Source organism: Rhinolophus sinicus, linkage group LG09 (genome assembly GCF_036562045.2).
Source record: "Rhinolophus sinicus isolate RSC01 linkage group LG09, ASM3656204v1, whole genome shotgun sequence".
Classification (NCBI taxonomy): Eukaryota; Metazoa; Chordata; class Mammalia; order Chiroptera; family Rhinolophidae; genus Rhinolophus; species Rhinolophus sinicus.
The window spans coordinates 55,599,833-55,619,806 of record NC_133758.1 but is presented as its reverse complement, the minus strand read 5'-3'; the positions used below and the strand labels follow the sequence as shown (position 1 = coordinate 55,619,806).

Sequence of the window (19,974 nt, the reverse complement as noted above, 5' to 3'; positions counted from 1 at the left end):
CTGGTGGGGAAAATAGGCCTGTGGAATACCCTCGTTTGAACCTCAGGACATGTTGCCAGGCACACAGCTATTCACAAACAATCCTCAAACCTGGAATGACCCTGAGTCCAACAGTGCCCAGGGAGAACATGCTTTGCCTCAGGGACAGGCCAGAGGAAAGGCACTTTATAAAAAAAATGTGTTTCCCTGCCTGGGAAATCAAACTCAAACCTTTGTCCTCAGTTCTTTCCAGACCACCCACAGGGAAACATCTTTCTGTTAGGGCTGGAGGTGATATTTTCAGAATTGGCCACTGGTTTGGAATCAGCCACATATCCCCAATCCATCGCAAAACTTGGCCCCATACTGCATTTAAACATTCAGATTGATGACCCCAAGAGCTATTCTTCATATTTTTATTTCCCTAAGCTACCTTGAGGTAAGTTTAACACCCATCCTCCTCCCAAACACATGCTGTACACACATACACACATACATGTACACACACACATACACAAACGTACACATGCATATACATATACATACACACACCATAGACCTTCACTGCAAGCATTGGCAAACAGAAAACCAAAAATATTGTACCCTAAAACTAAACAATTTTGTTTTGAATTATGAAACTATTGATGGTGGTTTCTGTGAAATTTTATAACAGAGAAGAATTGGCAAAACATGAGGGTTTTCTTCTTGTCTTGGCCCATGTTCGGTTAGGTGCCCTTGAGCACACAAGTCTACTGTGTAGTCTTGTGAAATACGGATAATATGGTTATCCCCTTCTTCTTAATGAGATTAATGACCCAAATGTTTGCAAGATGTATTGAGAAGTTTGCTGGAAATTTAAAACAAATTCTTTCAAAACCATTTCCTCAAAACCCCAATTTATTGAATTCCTTAGTTTGAAACTAAATGCAACTCTAAAATTATATTAAAAAGAAGCAGGGTCACAATTCTGTAATGTGCCATAAACCTTGTCATAAACTTTGGAAGTATCCTTGTCTAGCTGAGCCCATGGAAATTATGTCTTAATCTGTTCTTTCCATTTCTCTAACTTCACATTACCAGAAATATGTAGTTCATTTCATACGACATTTATCCAAGGTTATGATAACAAACTGTCTCTCAGTGATGCATATGTTCCGGCACTTCCTGGCCAAGGTCCTTGTGCTAGCTTTTCTTTCAAACCTCATTCGTTTTCAGTCATCTTGGTCAGAAAGTTCCTGCTTCAGAACTGAAGGTAAGTACATTTTCTACTAATTTCTCAGGTTCGTTAGTGCTCGTAGAACAGTTAGGAACAAATCTGAGAAAAAATAGTATTCAGAATTCTTTCCAATAGCTCATCCTTTCAGTTATGGTACTTCATCCTTCCTGAGGGAATATATCATTTTTCTAATTGAACTGTAACTACAACTCTATTACTTGTTTATTTAACTAAAGCAGTCTTCCTCACTAATGAATTTATTAGCTTCTCTATATTCTTAGTCTTTAAAGTATTATCAAGCTCTACTCAAGGACTATGGCCAGGTTTTTCCTAATGGAAATAGGGGAGAAAAAAACATGCTTCTTTTACCCTTTCATGAGAGTCACTCTTTTACCTGATTAACTTTTGTTTTAATGAGCGTGATAGTTTTGCTGTCGTGGTAATTAGGGAAGCTGTCATGTGGTTGGCTTCCCGCAACCCTGCCATCAATATATGCATGTGGATTATTTATGGTTCTGAGGAAATGTACATGCTCTCTGCCTTTCTTTTCCATTAGTTCTACAGTCCTCTGACTTCATTGGCAACAACTCGGGGTAGTATAAACAAGAATTAAAAATACAAACTCCTCCAAAATGGTTATCACTTGGAAAATCATGCAATCACTAAAGAATTGAGACACTCTGCTTGGTTGGCTTTGTCATGAGGGACAAAGAAGAGAGGTCCCAGTCTTTTTTTGAATACAGTTATTCTTCATATTTTTATTTCCCTAGTCTGCCTTGAGATAATTCTACCATCCTCCTCCCAAACACATGTATGTACACATGTACACACATATACACACATACACATGCATATACATGTACAGATATACACATATATGCACACATGCAAAGTCCTAATGGGATAGAAGTGGTAAAGGGATAGAGGGGGATGCTGAGAGTAAGGCATTGAGCAAGACTGTGAAGAGGATAGCTTCCTTCAGTGCACCCTGAGCAGAAGGCAGAAGAGATGGTGACAAGCTGTGCTCACTCATTCGTGTGTTTATCCAAAACATCCACTGGATAAGCCCCATCAGATTGCTTGCCACAAGTCCCTGGGAGAACTAGGGATGGAGTAGACAGCTACGGAACAATCTTAACCTTTCAGTACATCCTGTATCTCTTGTGGCAGAGGAAAAGTTTTTGCTCCAGCGGCAATGGCCCTCTCACTGCCTCAGAGCAATTTAAGGCAGTTTAGTTGCCTTTAAAAATTTTAAAGCCACTTTATTATTTACCTTGTTAATTTTTCCAGGTATGTTTCCCATTTGAAAACTTAATGGCTAACTAACATTTAATGATATCTTTCTGCTCGGTATAAGCAGCATTCATCTTCCATTGATTTTACAAATATTGCTACGGCCAGGTTCTCTGCTGGGCACTGGGCATACTGAGATGGCAAGGACAATTCTAATCATAGAGAACTCCGAGTCCATTTACAAGGGAAGACCATGTGTTTTAATGTGAGCAATGCCATCAGAGAAATAAAGACAAATAGTAAGAGGAACATAGATGGGAAGCTCTCTCATGCTCCTTTGGCACAAAATAACAGGATGAGCCTGGAACATCTTATTGTGCCAGAAAGTAGATAATTGTTACCAAAAATTGCAATGATGAGACTGTGTCTAAGTGACACAGGTGCCAACTAAAACAGCTCCCAATGGCCAAAGTTGGAACAATTTAGACAACAAAGTAAATAAAATTATGTTGAATTATAACCTAAAATATAAAATAAATATCCATGTATCCATACTGATAGAAACAAATGACTGAATAAATAAATGAAAGAGAATAGACAAATTCCCCTGCAGAATTCCAAAAAGTTTATGAAGTTAGATACTCCACTGTCAAGGAAGTGGGGCACAGCTCTTTAATCCTTAAGAGTGGGCTGTGCATAGTGACTTCCTTTCAAAGAATGCATTATGGAAGGTGGGTGGGGACGACTTAACAGTGGAGAAACTTGACAGACATTACTTCAGCCAGGTGATGGTGGTCAACACCAACAGCGGTAAGTAGTGTTGATAGTATGACCCTTGATATGATGTGTGTGATGAGAACGTTACTTTGCTTCTTGTGGTCTTCCTCCCCCAAAATCCATAACCCAGTCTGATCACGAGAAAAACACCAGACAAATACCAGTTGTACGACATTCTACAAAATACCTGACCAGTACTCCTTAAAGCTGTCAAGGTCATCCAAAACCAGAAAAGTCTGATAAACTGTCACAGCCAAGAGGACCATAAGGAGGCCTGCTAAATGTAATAATGACTAAATGTCACCCTAGGATTCTGGAACAGAAAATGTACATAAGGTAAAAACTAAAGAAATATGAATAAAGTATGACATTTAGCTAATAATAGTGTATCAATACTGGTCCATTAATTGTGGTTAATGTGAGATAATAATATGGGAAATTGGGTGTGCTTTGTATGGGAACTCTCTGTACTAGCTTTGTAACTTTCCAATGAATCTAAAACTGTTCTAAAACAAAGAAATATGTATTTTACAAATTAGTTCATAGTTCCACCACCCAACTAAAATTTGAGGTATATCTTTCAGTGATTTTTTCCATGCCTTTTCATGAATATATATATATATATATATATATATACTTCTGCACCACTGAACCGTGATTTTAATCATAGAATAGTGTTCTATCTTATGGGCCTACCAGAATTTATTTACCGAAGACTCAATCACCAGTTATTTATGTTGCTTTCAGTTTTATTATAATAATTACTTTCATTATAATAATACTTTCATTATAATAATTAACAATTCAGTGAGCATCACTGTATATACATCTTTGTACATATCACTGATTATTTGTTTAGGGCCATCACTGATTATTTGTTTAGGGCCACTGAGTCACAGATCAGTCAGGTTTTTAGCTCCTAAAGGCAGACAATAGGATAGTAGAACTATATGTGTCACCTTCTGTTGGGTTAGAATGTGTGACTAGGATTTTCACTCTAGATTTCTGGTGATGATACACTTTCTAATTAGCAAGTTTGATACCTATGTTTAACAAAAATTGTACCTGGATTTTAAACAATCTATATTTATTGAAATTTAAATAAATAAGCTATAATTACACTCTTTCACAGCACCTTAGTTTATTTATAACTTTTTTTTTATCTTCTTTTCTTCACTTTTGATTTCTCTGAACTGTCATTAGTCAGATTAGGTTCCAATGTTAATAGGAAACTGCTTGCTTTAACCATTGTATTTCTCTTTCCCTCCTCCAACTTTCACCCAAAGCAGAGATTGATTACTTCTTACATATTTCAGCTAATTATTAGTATTTTACTCCCGGATGAAAAGAGTTGGTACAGAGTCAAGGAGGGGAACAATCAGCTTCTAGGAGACCCATTACCTTTTTCACTCACTACCAAGAGATCTGAAATTAGTGAACACTTTAACCCCTTTACATTGATAATATTAGGCTTATACTTTTTGACCATGGTATATACATATACATATATATATATATATATATATATATATATATATATATATATATATAACTTTTTGACCATGGTGTATATATATATATATATATATATATATATATATATATATAATGATACAGTGCTCTTTATCTTCAATATCTCATAGACTTCATATTTTAATATAGCCCTCATATAACCAGTATGGGTTACTCCACAAAGCAGTGGTAAAAATAGTCACATATCTTAATATTTGAATTAAATGTTCAAGCACCAATATGCTATGTTAGAAAAGAAAAAGAAAAGCCAGTATTTTCCCCTAAGCTGCCTCTGTACCCTGAATTTTCTAAAACCCTCGGGCTTTTGGACTCCAAAGCTGAGCAAGGACAGTCTGGCATTTTGTCAATCTACTACTGTCTTTACTTCACACTGCCACATGGTGTCGCTGTTGGGAGCTGCTCCAACTTCTGTTTGCTAGTCCAGGTGGCCACAGTTCCTTGGGACACCAAAGTGCAAGCCCTGCAAAGCATGCCTTATTGGGACTCTCAGACCAGAGTTCCTAATTCTCAGCACTTTCAATCCCATCAGCAGCTATGCCACCTCCACCCCCCAAGCTAACCATCCCTGGAGTTTTGGGCCAAAACTAGGTTTGACATTTACGTTTTCAGTCTTCCGAGAGGAGGACTGTATCCACTGTCTCCTTCTCTTCCAGACAATAAACATTCCCAGAGGTTGGACATTTTTTTTTCTTTTCAACATTCAAAAAATAAGACATCTAATTTCAACTCCTTGCTATTAACAGAAGGTACTCACTTGCCCCTTTCCTTCTAAGTAAGACCCTCTTTCTTTCTCTCTTGCTCAAAAGGTCTCATTATTCTGCTTTTACCACCCAGGAGACCTTTGGCCTTTTACATGCACCTGTAAATAAAGCTGTTTTCTGGAACTCTAGACAACTTGATGTTTTACCCTTTCTAAGACCATTTTACTGAGTGTTTTACTGACACTACTTCTAAAGAAGAGGAAAGCAAATGTAGCAAAAGCATACATTTTCCCACAAAATTTTACCTAAAACATTATCTACTAAAAGTTTTAAGCTCTGACATGTGAAAAATAAAATCACTAACTGCTTCTTATATATTTTATGTATTTCCCCTAAATCTATCTTTTTAGAAACACAAACTGTTGATTATTCAATTCAATATGGTCATATCAACAAATAGTTATTGGGCACATCAATAAGTTACTGAAATGGATTTAAAGAAAAGAGATGTAAAAAAAAAAAAAAAAAAAAAGAGATGTAGAATTTGTCAGCCCTCCAGGGTGTTATAGAAGATAAAACATCAAAGTTGAGCTTTCACATGAGCAAAGTGTGCCATATGTCAAATGCAAGAACAAACGATTCTCTCTGCAGGACATGAGAGCAGAGAAAGGTCACATAGGTTGAGATGGTGAGTGGTGACACTCAAGATATTCGATCTTGACTTTGAGCTTAAACAAAAGTAGAATTTAGATAGACAGAGGAGAAATTGGAGAATTCCAGAGGGAGGACAGTAGTAAAAATGTGGAAAGCAAAAATGTGCTAGGCTTCCTGGAGACACTAATAAACTTGGTCTCTCTCTCTCTCTCTCTCTCTCACACACACACACACACACACACACTACTATTTCTCAGATTTCCCTTCCAAGAATATTAGAAAAATTTCAAGTATGTTACAAATTGTTTTAAAGAGGAAGAAATATGAGTAAGCAGAGATATAAAGATGTATCATCACTAAAAACATGAATTCCTCTAGAGGACAAATACCTCATCATTGTCAGGTGTTTGGGGAATAGATTTAATACCTTTTAGGTAATTCCTCGGGTTAGCATCCTCAACTGTATTCTTATGACCATATCTGGCTCCTATCTCAGAAAAGAGCATCATTTCTCAGGGATATAGTTTTAACTATATTTCTTAACTAAGACAGCAGACCTAATTGTTCTATAGACTCAGCCTTTCTACTTTAATGGCTGAATCTTTTATCTTCATTTGTATAATGCAATTTGAGAAAAAGAATATCCATTTAGTTGTGTGTATAAAACTCAAAATCTCCTATTTTGTTAATAATTTCAATTGAGTTTTCCCTTGCCTATAAGACTACCCATTGATACCAAACCCCAAAGTAAGTAAAAATGGCACAAATGACAGCTGAGAGTGGTGGAAATTATTATTACCTTGAGGGGGGATGTGAAAGTTATGATAATTGATATAAAGCCTTCCCCCACCACCCCAACTTGGTGGGAAAGACAGGTCAAAAAAAATCCCTTAGTGAAAAAATTTTCAGCAGCATTCTGATGAGCTTAGGTGCCCCCAAGGATCATCTACTATAGCAACTTGATTCTGCTGCTCATGTAAATATTAATAGGCCTATAAAGTTAACAAATCAATAGCTTCACATTAGAAGTTCTCTGGGCTTCAGTTGATTCTAAGGGAACAAAGGGCCCAGTGGTAGAAAATTACTTCTCTGATTTTTAATATCAATATTAGCATTTTTCCAAATTAGATTCTTCACTACCCCATAAACCACAATGGATTACAATCTATAAAGTTGACTTTAGGCTACCTGTCAATCATGCAAAAATCTTAATTTTAGAAGGTCAACAGAATTAAACCAAGTAAGAAATCAGGTGGGAGTCTTCACAAATCATCCCCCAGCAATCAATAGTATTCATGTCTAAAAAGCATCAGTTCAATGCCAGTAGTAGACTTGGGCATCCAATGGGAGTTACTGATGGTGGTGGTAGTGATGGGGTGGGGGGCATATTTCACTAGATGGATTGAAGAGTAACATCACTTATAAAGTTCTTCACAACAAGCACAGAATCTTTTCAATTTGTTCACTTATTCTATCACATTTATGAGAAGCCCTTCAAGAATATCTGAGAATGAAGGTCTGAACTGGAAAAAGCTCAGGTCCTCCTGCAGGGGGATCACCATGTGAAAGCTATGGCAAGGTGGGCCAGTTGGTTGCACACACTGTGCCCACTACACAGACTCCTTGCAGGAACTGCCAGTGCTGAATGGTGTTGGGTGCTGGGCAGGAAAGAAGATTGGGGAGCTATCCACGGGAAGCTAGCAAACTTATTGACCAACTTACATCCTGCACTCTGCTTATATTCTTCACCCTCTATTGTTTTTCTTAACAAAATACTTTTTTTATAGGTAATATTACAGCTTCAATCTTTATTTGATTAATATGCTTTTACATTTCTTTTTGAGAAGTTAGGATGTATGTGTTCTTTTTTAAAAAACTTATTGGGTGACATTCATTAATAAGATTATATGTTACAAGTGTATAATTCTATAATACATCATCTGTATATTGCATTGTGTGATTACCACCTGAAATGTAGTCTCCTCTGTCACCACATATTTGATCCTCTTTACCATCTTCAACCTCTGCCCACTCCCCTTCCCCTCTGGTAACCACCATATTGTTGTCTGTTTCAATTAGTTTTTTTGTTTGTTCGTGTTTTGCTTTCTGTTTTATATCCCACATGAGTGAAGTCATGTGGTTCTTGTCCTTTTCTGTCTGACTTAGTCCTCTTAGCATGATACTCTCAAGATCCATTCATGTTATTGCAAATGGCAGTACTTTATTTTTTCTTATGGCTGAATAGTATTCTATTATATATACGAGGACAGACAATTAAGTTCACAAACTCATCCTAGAAAAAGTGCTACATACCTCATTGCTGAAATTCACGATGGTCATCTTCAAAGTGCTCCCCTTGGGAAGCTATACATTGACGCCAGCGCCTAGTCTACTCTTCAAACCAATTTGGGAACTCTTTCGGGAAGGGCCTTCAGAGCTGTTATCGTATTATCCTTGATGTCCTGAATGTCATCAAAATGTCTTTCTTTCAATATTTCCTTTATCTTCAAGTAAAGAAAGAAGTCATTGGAGGCCAGATCAGGTGAGTAGGGAGGGTGTTACAATACAGTTATTTGTTTATTGACTAAAAACTTCCTCACAGACAGTGCCGTGTCAGCTGGTACATTGTCATGAATTGTTGGTGAAACATTCAGGTCGTTTAACTTTTTCATGCAGCCTTTTCAGCACTTCCAAATAGTAAACTTGGTTAACTGTTTGTCCAGTTGGCACAATTTGATAATGAATAATCATTCTGATATCAAAAAGATTAGCGTCATTGCAACACGTTTACGAACTTAATTGTCAGACCTCGTATGTACCACCTCTTCTGTAGCCAATCATCCATCAAAGGACACTTGGGTTATTTCCATGTCTTGGCTATTATAAATAATGCTGCAATGAACATAGGTGTACATATATCTTTACGAATAAGTGTTTTCAAAATTTTCTTCATCTTCCATTTTTCAAGTTTCATTCAGAGCCATTAAACTCTGGTAAAAGTCTAAGTAACTTTTTTGCTTCCAAACAGTGGCTTCCAATATTTTGGTGACCTTCATCTTGACTTACAATCAGAATAATATTCAAAATACTTAGAAGATGCCAGAGGGACACTGACCTATCAGAACAGGAGATACCCTTTTACAGCTCTACACTAAGGTAAAGAGCCCCTGAACTGAACTAACACTGGTCCATTCAGATAAAAGTCTACAATTTGGCTACTTTTAATTTATGTAAAACCTAACCTGTCCCTGCATGTTGATTTCTAAGATTTTACTGTTGTTTTTTTCCTTTTTTCCCTATTTTTCATCTCTTCTTTTTTTACTAGATCATTTTAGCTTATTTTACTACTCAGTTTTTCCACTCTTTTTCTTCTCTCTTTGAATTCAAGACTAAGAAACAGAAGCAAAGATCAGTTATAAGGACAGTTTGTACCCAAACAGGAAATGCTGGGTGTCTTTCTCAGACAAATATTGAGGCATGATAGATCTGGTGTGTTTGTAGCACCGAGATAGAAGTAGGAAGCTAAAACTGGAAAGGTCAAAATGCCATCAGACTGTAGGAATGGTGGAGAGAGTGTTCTAATTGTGATATCAAAATAACACAAAGGGAGATAACAAAATTCATGTCAAGTATGTAGACAAAAATCTACCAGGTATTTCATTGGCAATAATCACAAGTTTGATAACTCTGTATTGAGCAGGCAATGGGGCGGGGGAATGGTTGGGGTGGGGAATGCACTCTTATGTATTGCTGGTGAGGATATAAATTGGAACAACCCCTCTGGAAGACAATTTGACAATATATATGAAAACCACTGATGCATATACACTTTCATCAACAATTCCATTTCTGTGAACTTATCCTACTCATGGGAAATTGTATACTTACATGATTATTCATTACAGAACGTTGTGTACAACAAAATATTTGAAACAACCCAAGTGACTTTCACTACAGACAGATTAAATAATTTAGGACGTATCCACACAATTGAATACCATGCAGTGGCCAAAGAAATTAATTTAATTAAAAAAAGAAGAAGAAAAAAAGAATAAGAATGTGATCCATTTACTCTGTGAAAAGTCTCCTAGATAAAACAAGGTACAGAACACTACGTATAATATGCTGTTTTTTAAATACAAAGGGCATGGGGTATAGTGGCCATTGAAATGTGCCATTCAGACTCCCACTATAGAGTTGACTGAAAGCCCAGAGCTCCACTGTCCAGATCCAGACCCCCCCATCACCGGAGAGGGGGGACCCTTCTTGGAGCAGTGCTTAGGCTTGGTTCCCACACTAGGGGTCTAACCCAGGCCTCCTGGGTGAGAGGCAGGAATCCTAACTGCTACATTCCTGGAGGATGGGCTCTCCTTGGTGTGGTGTCCAGGTTCTTGGCATCTCGAGCAAACAATTGAATGAGACACAGAGATAAAGTGGAGAAAGAGCAGTTTATTAGAAGAGAAAGTACACTCCAAAGAGTTAGGAGAGGGCCCAACCACAAAGAAAAGCTACTCGCCTCCAACCCCCCTAACCCGCAGGAGTTTGGTGGTTTTATTCTTTCTTCTCTAGGACGGGCTGTTCCCCTCCAGGTGTGGGACCACCTGATTTATATCTGTGATTGACAGGGAGCTATTACTTCATCTTTTTATTTTGACTGGATGAGTTGTTGTTTTTTTACTAGTTCCAGGTAAACAAAACAATGTAATAGTTAGATATTTATACTCCTCACAGAATGATAACCCCCTCCCCCAATCTACTACTCCTCTGACATTGCACACAGTTGTTACATTTCCACTGTCTCTATTCCTTACGCTATGCTCCACTTCCTGTGACCATATATATATATATATATATATATATATAATTATACTTGACATTCATTATTATTCAGCTTCAGGTGTACACTGCAGAGGACAGGCACCTACACTGTCCATGAAGTGGTCTCCCTAATAGGACAAGTATCCATCGGATACCCTACAAAATCTTTATATTATTGATTATACTCCCCAAACTGTCTTTCGTATCCCTGTGGCAATCTTGTGGTTACCGATTGTGCTTTTAAATCCCTTCATCTTCTCCCTCATCAGCATCCCCCCTCCTATCTAGCAACCCTCAGTTTTTCCTCTATATCTCTGAGACTGTTTCTGATTAGTTTGTTTGTTTATTCTATTCTTTAGATTCCACACATAAGTGAGATCATATGGTATTTGTCTTTCTCCATCTGACTTATTTCACTTACTGTAATGTTCTCTAGGTTCATCCATATCGTTGCATAGGGTAAGATTTCATTCTTCTTTACGGCCAAGTAATACTCCCTTGTATAAATGTACCACACTTTCTTAACCTAGTTATCTACCAATGCGCATTTTGGTTGTTTCCAGGTCTTGGCTATTGTGAATAGTGCTGCAATAGACATAGGGGTGCATACATTTTTTCAAATTAGTGTTTTGGATTTCTCTGGATAGATACCTAAGAATGGAATTGCAGGGTCATAAGGTAGTTCCATTTCCAGTTTTCTGAGATATCTCCATACTGATTTCCATAGTGGCTGCACCAATCTGCAATACCACCAGGAGTACAGAGGGATCCCTTTTCTCCACATCCTTGCTAGCACTTGTTGGTTGATTTATTGATGATAGCCATTTTGTCTGGGGTGAGGAGGCATCACATTTTGCATTTCTCTAATTATTAGTGAGGTTGAGCATTTTTTCATCTGTCTGTTTCCATCTGTATGTCCTGTTTAAAAAAATGTCTCTTCGTGTCCTCTGCCCATTTTTTAATTGGGTTGTTTTTTTGGTGTTGAGTTGAATGAGTTTTTTTTGCATTTTGGATATTAACCCCTTATCTGATGTACCATTGACAATGTCTTCTCCCATTCAGTAGGATGCCTTTTTGTTTTATTGATGGTTTCCTTTGCTGTTAAAAAGCTTTTTAGTTTGACGTACTCCCATATGTTTATTTTTCTCTTACTTCCCTTGCCCGAGGGCATATATCAGTAAAAATATTATTAAGGGTACCGTGTGAAAACTTTCTTCCTATATTTTCTTCTATGGTGTTTCCCGAAAATAAGACTTAGCTGGACCATCAGCTCTAATGCATCTTTTGGTGCAAAAATTAATATAAGACCTGGTATTATATTATATTAATTATATTATATTTATTATATTTATTATATTATATTATATTAATTAAAGACCCGATCTTATATTAAAATAAGACTGGGTCTTATATTAATTTTTGCTCCAAAAGACACACTAGAGCTGATGGTCCGGCCAGCTCTTATTTTTAGGGAAACACAGTAGGAGTTTGATGGTTTCAGATCTTAAATTTAAGCCTTTAATCCATTTTGAATTTATCCTTCTATATGGTATAAGGAGGTAGTCCAGCTTCAATTATTTGCATGTGTCTGTCCAGGTTTCCCAGCACCATTTATTGAATAGACTGTCTTTACCCCAACGTACATTCTTGCTTCCATTGTCATAGATTAAATGGTCACATAGGCATGGATTTTTTCTGGTCTCTCTATTCTATTCCATTGATCTACGTGTCTGTTTTTATGCCAGTACCATGCTGTTTTGATTACTGTCGCCTTGTAGTATAATTTGATGTCAGGTATCATTATACCTCCTACTTTGTTCTTATTTCTCAAGATTGCCGAGGCTATCCGGGGTCTTTTATGGTTCCGTATAAATTTTAGGATTATATGTTCTATTTCTGTGAAAAACGTCCTTGGTAGTTTGATAGGAATTGCATTGAATATGTATATTGCCTTAGGCAGTATGGACATTTTAACTATAATAATTCTTCCTATCCATGAGCATGGTATGTGTTTCCATCTATATGTATCTACTTTAATTTCTCTCTTCAGTGCCTTACAATTTTCTGAGTACAGATCTTTTACTTCTTTTATTTATTCCTAAGAATTTTATAGTCTTTGAAGCAACTGTAAATGGAACTGTTTCTTAATTTCTCTTTCTGATAGTTTATTATTGGTATATATGAATGCAACTGATTTCTGAATATAATTTTGTATCCTGCTTGTGGGGGCAGAGCCCCAGAAAGTAGTTTACAGGCTCTCGGCCTCACGTGGAGGAGTGCTGGCTCGGGTAGTAGATGGCCGTCAGCTGTGGCTGATTGGCCGTCAGCTGTAGCCAGTTAGCCAATTAGCCGCCAATATAACTGCTGCGGCTATGGAGGAAAGAGGAGAGAAGAATGGGGGCTAGCAAGAAGATGGCGGCTGGGCTGGCGAGCGTGGATGGCGGTTTACGGACAGTGTGGATCCAGCCTCCAGTGAGAGTATAGTGCCGCCAGAAAGAATATAGTGGTATGACTCCCCTACCTATGGCTCCGTGGGTGTTCTTTTTTGGCCTCACCATGTCCTGCGTTCTTGTATGGGGAGCGGGAGCAGAGACCCCGCAGGCCGCCCCGCACGACAAATGGCGCAGCGAGCAGGGTCTCCTGCACGACACTGCTACTTTACTAAATTCATTTATCAGTTTCAATAGATTTTTGGAGGAGTCTTCAGGGTTCTCTAGATATAGTATCATGTCATCTGAATATGATGACAATTTTACTCCCTTCTTATTAATTTGGATGTCTTTCATTTCTTTTTCTGTCTGGTTGCTATGGCTAGAACTTCCAGAACTATGTTGAATAAAAATGGAGAAAGTGGGCACCCTTGCCTTGTTCCTGATAAGGGGAATGGTTTTAGCTTTTCCCCATTGAGTATGATGTTACCTGTGGGTTTCTCATATATGGCCTTTATTATGTTGAGATATGGTCTCTCTATTCCCATTTTCTTAAGACTTTTTATCATAAATGGCTGCTGGATTTTGTCAAATGCTCTTTCTGCATCTATTGATATGATCATGTGATTTTTATTTTTCATTTTGTTAATGTGGTGTATCACATTAATTGATTTGCAGATGTTGAACCAACCTCGCATACTGGGAATGAATCCCACTTGATCGTGGTGTATGATTTTTTTAATGCATTGTTGAATTCTGCTTGCTAATATTTTGTTGAGGATTTTTGATTTATGTTCATTAGGGATATAGGCTTGTAGTTTTCTTTTTTTGTAATGTCTCTCTTTTATTTGGGGATCAGGGTGATAGTGGCCTTGTATTTCTGTTGCATCCGTTGTAGTTTCCTCTTTTTCACTTCTGATTTTGTTTATTAGTGTCTTCTCTCTTTATATCTTAGTGAGTCTAGCTTAGGGTTTGTCAATTTTGTTAATCTTTTCAAAGAACCAGCTCTTTGTCACATTACTTTTTCTATTGTCCTTTTGTTCTCTATTTTATTTAGTTCTGCTCTGATTTTTATTATTTCGTATCTTCTGCTGAACTTGGGTTTCATTTGTTCTTCTTTTTCTAGTTCTTTAAGGTGTAACATGAGGTTATTTATTTGTGATTTTTCTTGTTTCTTGAGATAAGCCTGTTATGATATAAATTTCCCTCTTAAAACTTCTTTCGCTGCATCCCCAAAATTTTGGTAAGATATATTTTCATTCTCATTTGTTTCTATGAATCTTTTGATCTCTCCTCTAATTTCTTCTTTGACCCGGTCGTTCTTTAAGAGTATGTTGTTTATCATAGACACAAACAATAGTTTAGTGGTTACCAGAGGGTAAAGGGGAGGGGTGGTAGATGAGAGTAAAGGGGTTCAAATATATAGTGACGGAAGGAGAACTGACTCTGGGTGGTGAACACACAATCGGATTTATAGAAGATGTAATACAAAATTGTGCACCTGAAATCTACGTAAATTTATTAATTGTCACCCCAATAAACTTCAATTAAAAAAAAAGAGTATGTTGTTTAATCTCCAAGTACCTGTGGTGTTTCCTGCTTTCTTTTTGTAGTTGATATCCAATTTCAAAACCTTGTGATCAGAGAATATGCTTGGTATGATTTCAATCTTCTTAAATTTGCTGAGGCTAGTTTTATATCCAATACATGGTGTATCCTTGAGAATGTTCCATGTACACTAGTAAAAAATGTATAGTCTGATGTTTTAGGATGAAGTGTTCTATAAATGTCAGTTATGTCCATTTCATCTAATGTGTCATTTAGGGCTGCTATTTCGTTATTTATTTTCTGTTTGGATGATCTCTCCATAGCTGTCAATAATGTATTTGAGTCCCCAAGTATAATTGTGTTTTGGTCAATTTCTCCCTTTAGTTCTGTTAGTAGTTGCATGGTATATTTCCGTGCTCCCCGATTGTGGGCATAAACATTGATGACTGTTATGTCTTCTTGTTGTATAGTCCCCTTTACCATTAAGAAATGTCCATCTTTTTCTTTTGTTATGTTTTTCACCCTGAAGTCTGTTTCATCTGATATCATTATGGCTACACCTGATTTTCTCTAGTTACCATTTGCTTGCAGTGTCAATTTCCACCCTTTCACTTTCAGTCTACACTTGTCCTTGTAGCTGAGATGTGTCTCTTGGAGACAGCATATGGTTGGGTTTAGTTGTTTGATCCAATGTGCTACTCTGTGCCTTTTTATTGGTGAGTTCAGTCCATTTACATTGAGGGTGATTATTGATATGTGAGGATTTCCTATCATTCTATCTTTAGTTTTCTGTTAAGATTGTGTCTCCATTGTTTCTTTGCCTTTTTGTTGTTGCCTATTATTTCTGTGTGGTGGCATTCTATGATTTTTCCCTCTGTTTCTTTTTTTATTGCAGTATATATTTCAGTTCTGGATTTTTTTTCAGTAGTTACCCTTAAGTTTATGTAAAAGAAAATTTGATATTTAGAGTATTCCATTTTCTTCAGCATGCTTACTTTCTCCATTCCCGTATTCTGGTTTAGGCCTTTACTCTCCTTCTTTTTATGTTTTGATTGTCACAAATTGTCCCTGTTGATGGTGGTCGAATAGCCTCCTTTAGTATTTCTTGTAGTGCAGGTCGTGTATTAGAAAATTCCCTCAGCTTCTGTATGTCTGGAACGGTCTTTATTCCTCCTTTATATCTAAAGGGTATCTTTCCTGGATATATTATTCTTGGCTCATAATTTCTCTCTTTCAATAGTTCGAATATTTGGTTCCACTTCCTCCTGGCTTGTAGAGTTTCTGCTCAAAAATCAAATGATAATATAATGGGCTTTCCTTTGTAGGTTACCATCTTCTTTTCCCTGGCTGTCTTGAGGATTCTTTCTTTGTCACTGATTTTTCACAGCTTCAATACAATGTGCCTTGGAGAAGGCCTGTTGGGGTTGAGGTAATTAGGTGTTCTATTTGCTTGTTGGATTGGAGGATCCAGTTCTTTCCACAGGTTTGGTAAGTTCTCATCAACAATTTGTTTGAAAATACTCTCTGTTCCCTTCTCCCTTTCATCCTCTTCTGGTACACCCATTATTCTTATATTGCTTTTTCTGATGGCGTCAGAAAGTTCTTGTAGAATTCTTTCATTTCTTTTAAGTCTCAAGTCTCTTTCTTCTTCCATCCCTGTCATTTCCAGGTTTCTATCTTCGATGTCACTGAGTCTTTCCTCCCTCTGATCAACTCTACTACCTAAGCTGGCTATTTCATTCTTAATTTCTTCTATTGAGTTCTTAATCTCCAGAAATTCTATTTGGTTCTTTTTTAAAATTTCAATCTCTTTGTAAATGTTCCTGTTGTTCTTTGATTGTGTTTCTGAGTTCATTAAAGTGCCTTTCTGTGTTTTCTTGCATCTTGTTGAGTTTTTTCAGAACTGCAATCTTCAGTTCTCTGTCATTTAAGTCACATATTTCCATATTTTTAAGTTCATTTCCTTGAGACTTTTCATTTTCTTTCTGAGCTGTCTTTTTGCCTTGGTTATTCATGGAAATTAATGATTTATTGTTGCTCTTCCTAGACATCTACACGAGTGAGTTCTGCAACAGGTTGATAGGGATAGGTCTTTCTTTTGTTTTCCAGTACTTGTTGGTAGAATGTTTTATTTTCTCTCCAACTACAGCCTTTTATTTTCTCTCACACTGTAGTGTTATGTTTTCTCTGCACTATTCCAGCTTCTCACACAATGGGTTTATTTCCTGGAAGGCGGGCTTCTCCTCTGTTAACAGTTCGTCTGGGTCATAGGGCCCCATGTCCATGTGGGTATGCGGAGAGCTTTTGAAGTTCCAAACCTCTTCCTGCACCAGATTCAGAGCCCGTGTGTTTTAGCAGTTCTGTTTACTCCTGCCAGGATCCGCCCAGATAGGTGGGAACAGGGGTGGGGTGGGTTGTGAGAGGTGGCCCATTGCAATGGCAGTGACCACCACCACATCTGGTCCTATTTCCACAGCTCCCTCCCCTTTGCTGGAATTAGTTGAGCTGCGAATGTTTATCTGTGGACCACAGTTCTCAGAATAGCAAATATTCTGTTATTTTGATCTGACACTGCTACTCTTCTGCTTCTAGCACTGGACAGGTGAGTGTGCGGTGAGCTCTGGGAGGGTAGAGCGGGGGCTGCTAGCCTCAGTGCCTAAGGCTCTGTTCTCTGTGGCAGTGAGGGTTTAAATCATTGTTTTTGGCCTTCTTCCCTTAGTCTTTGCTCTGAGGTCTCTGCTCTGAGCGTTGGGTTCAACCATGTTATATGCTGTCTCCTCAGCCCTGTGGGCCATAAACGGAGCCTTAGCAGTCCAAGTTCTTCCCTCTCCCACAGCTGCAGTAGTTCTGGGATGCCGCAACCTCAGAGCACTGAGCTAGGTCTGTGTCCTGCGCCTGTGCAGCCCAGTCTCCACAGTTCTCCCCACCTCCCCTGCTCTCGCAATTTGCCCACCTTTAGGTGAATTCAGTAGTTAGCCTTTTCGTCTTGCCTGTCTGCTGTGCAGGGAGTCCTTTGTGGAGTTATAGTTGTTCAATTTGTTGTAAATTCCAGGGGAGATTTGCAGAGGCTCACATCATGCCACCATTTTGATGACATCACTCGAGATTTGTGTTGTTTCTTTAGGTAGGCCTGCATTGCTATTAATTTCCCTCTTAGGAGTGCTTTTGCCACATCCCATAGATTTTCGGTTGTTGTGTTTTCATTTCTGTTTGTCTCGAGATATCTTTTGATTTCTTCCTTGATCTCATTGTTGACCCATTCATTATTTAGTACCATGCTATTCAACCTCCATATGTTTGTATATCTTCCAGTTTTTTCTTGTAATTGATTTCTAATTTCATAGCACTGTCGTCAGAGAAGACACTTGATATGATTTCCATTTTCTTAAATTTATTGAGACTTGATTTGTGTCCTAACATGTGTTCTACCTTGGAAAATGTTCCATGTGCATTAGAGAAGAATGTGTATTCTGCAGCTTTGGGGGGAAATGCTCTAAAAATATTGGTTAAATCCAACTGATCCAATGTATCATTTAAGGCTGCTGTTTCCATATTGATTTTTCTGTCTGGAAGACCTGTCCCTTGTCAGAGGTGCGTTGAAGTCCCCTACTATGATAGTGCTATTGTTGATCTCTGTCTTTACGTCAGTTAATATCTGTTTCATGTATTTAGGTGCTCCTATGTTGGGTGCATAGATGTTTATTAGGGTTATGTCCTCTTGTCGAATCGATACTTTTATTATTACATAGTGCCCATCTTTGTCTTTTAATATATTCTTCATTTTAAAGTCTATTTTGTCAGATATAAGTATTGCTACTCCAACTTTATTCTCATTTCCATTTGCATGAAATATCTTATTGCAATCCCTCACTTTCAGCCTGTGTGTGTCTTTTGATCTGAGGTGAAGTCTCTTTTATACAGCAAATGCAAAGGTCTTGTTTTCTTATCCACTCAGCCATCCTATGTCTTTTGATTGGAGCATTTCATCCATTTACATTTAAAGTGATTACTGATAAGTACATAGTTATTTCCATTTTGTTATTTGTACTTCTGGTCTTCATTAGTTAGATTGTTTTCATCTTTCTTCTGCTTAAAGGAGCCATTTTAACATTTTTTGCAATACTGGCTTGGTGGTAATGAATTCCTTTAGTTTATTCTTTTCTGGGAAGCTCTTTATCCCCTTCAATTTTAAATGATAGCCTTGCTGGATAAAGCAATCTAGGTTGTAGGCCTTTGTTTTTCATCACTTTGAATACTCTCTGCCACTTCCTTCTGGCCGGAAAAGTTTCTGTGGAAAAGTCAGTTGATGTCTTATAGGATTTCCCTTGTATGTACTCCATTGTCTTTCTCTTGCTGCTTTTAGGATTCTCTCTTTGACTTTAACCTTTGTCATTTTAACTATAATGTGTCTTGGTGTGGACCTGTTTGGGTTCATCTTGGTTGAAACTCTCTGCACTTCCTGGGCTTGTATGTCGATTTCCTTCTACAGGTTAGGGAAGTTTTCGGTCATTATTACTTCAAATATGTTTTCGATCCCTTGTTCCCTCTCTTCACCTTGTGGTATTCCTATGATGTGTATGATATTGCACTTGATGTTATCCCACAGGTCTCTTAAACTATTTTCATGTTTTTATTATTTTTTCTTTTTGTTGTTCCACTTCAGTGATCTCTGCTAACTTGTCTTCTAAGTCACTGATTCAATTCTGTGCCTCATCTAACCTGCTGGTCATTCCTTCAATTGTGTTCTTTATTTCAGTTATTGTATTCTTTAGTTCTAACTGCTTGTTCTTTATGATTTCTCTATCTTTATTTCGTCACTAAGCTCCTTAAACATTTTTGTTATCAGTATTCTAAACTTTGTCTCTGATAAGTTGGTTACCTCTATTTCATTTAGTTCCAATTCTGGAGATTTCTTCTGTTGTTTTATTTGGGAGATGTTTCTTTGTTTCCCCATTCTGGCTGACTCTCTGTATTTGCTTCAATGTATTAGGCAGTTCCCCTAGTGTTCTCAGTCTTTGCTGGTGGTCTTATGTAGTATGTGTCCTTTATATTTGAATTGCACTGCTTCCCTATTCTCCTGTGTGTG

At 37.5% G+C, this 19,974-nt stretch overlaps 1 protein-coding gene across 2 annotated transcripts in view; it reads left to right on the top strand.

Moving 5' to 3' along the window:
* Positions 1-1,186: 1,186 nt before the first annotated feature.
* The window catches only part of MC2R (melanocortin 2 receptor), a 38,731-nt gene continuing 19,943 nt past the window's right edge, over positions 1,187-19,974 (top strand). For both annotated transcript variants that reach the window (XR_012498807.1, XM_074340430.1), the window contains exons 1-2: positions 1,187-1,231; positions 9,122-9,249. The gene's annotated coding sequence lies outside the window, so the exon portion shown is untranslated. The remainder of the gene's footprint in view (positions 1,232-9,121; positions 9,250-19,974) is intronic.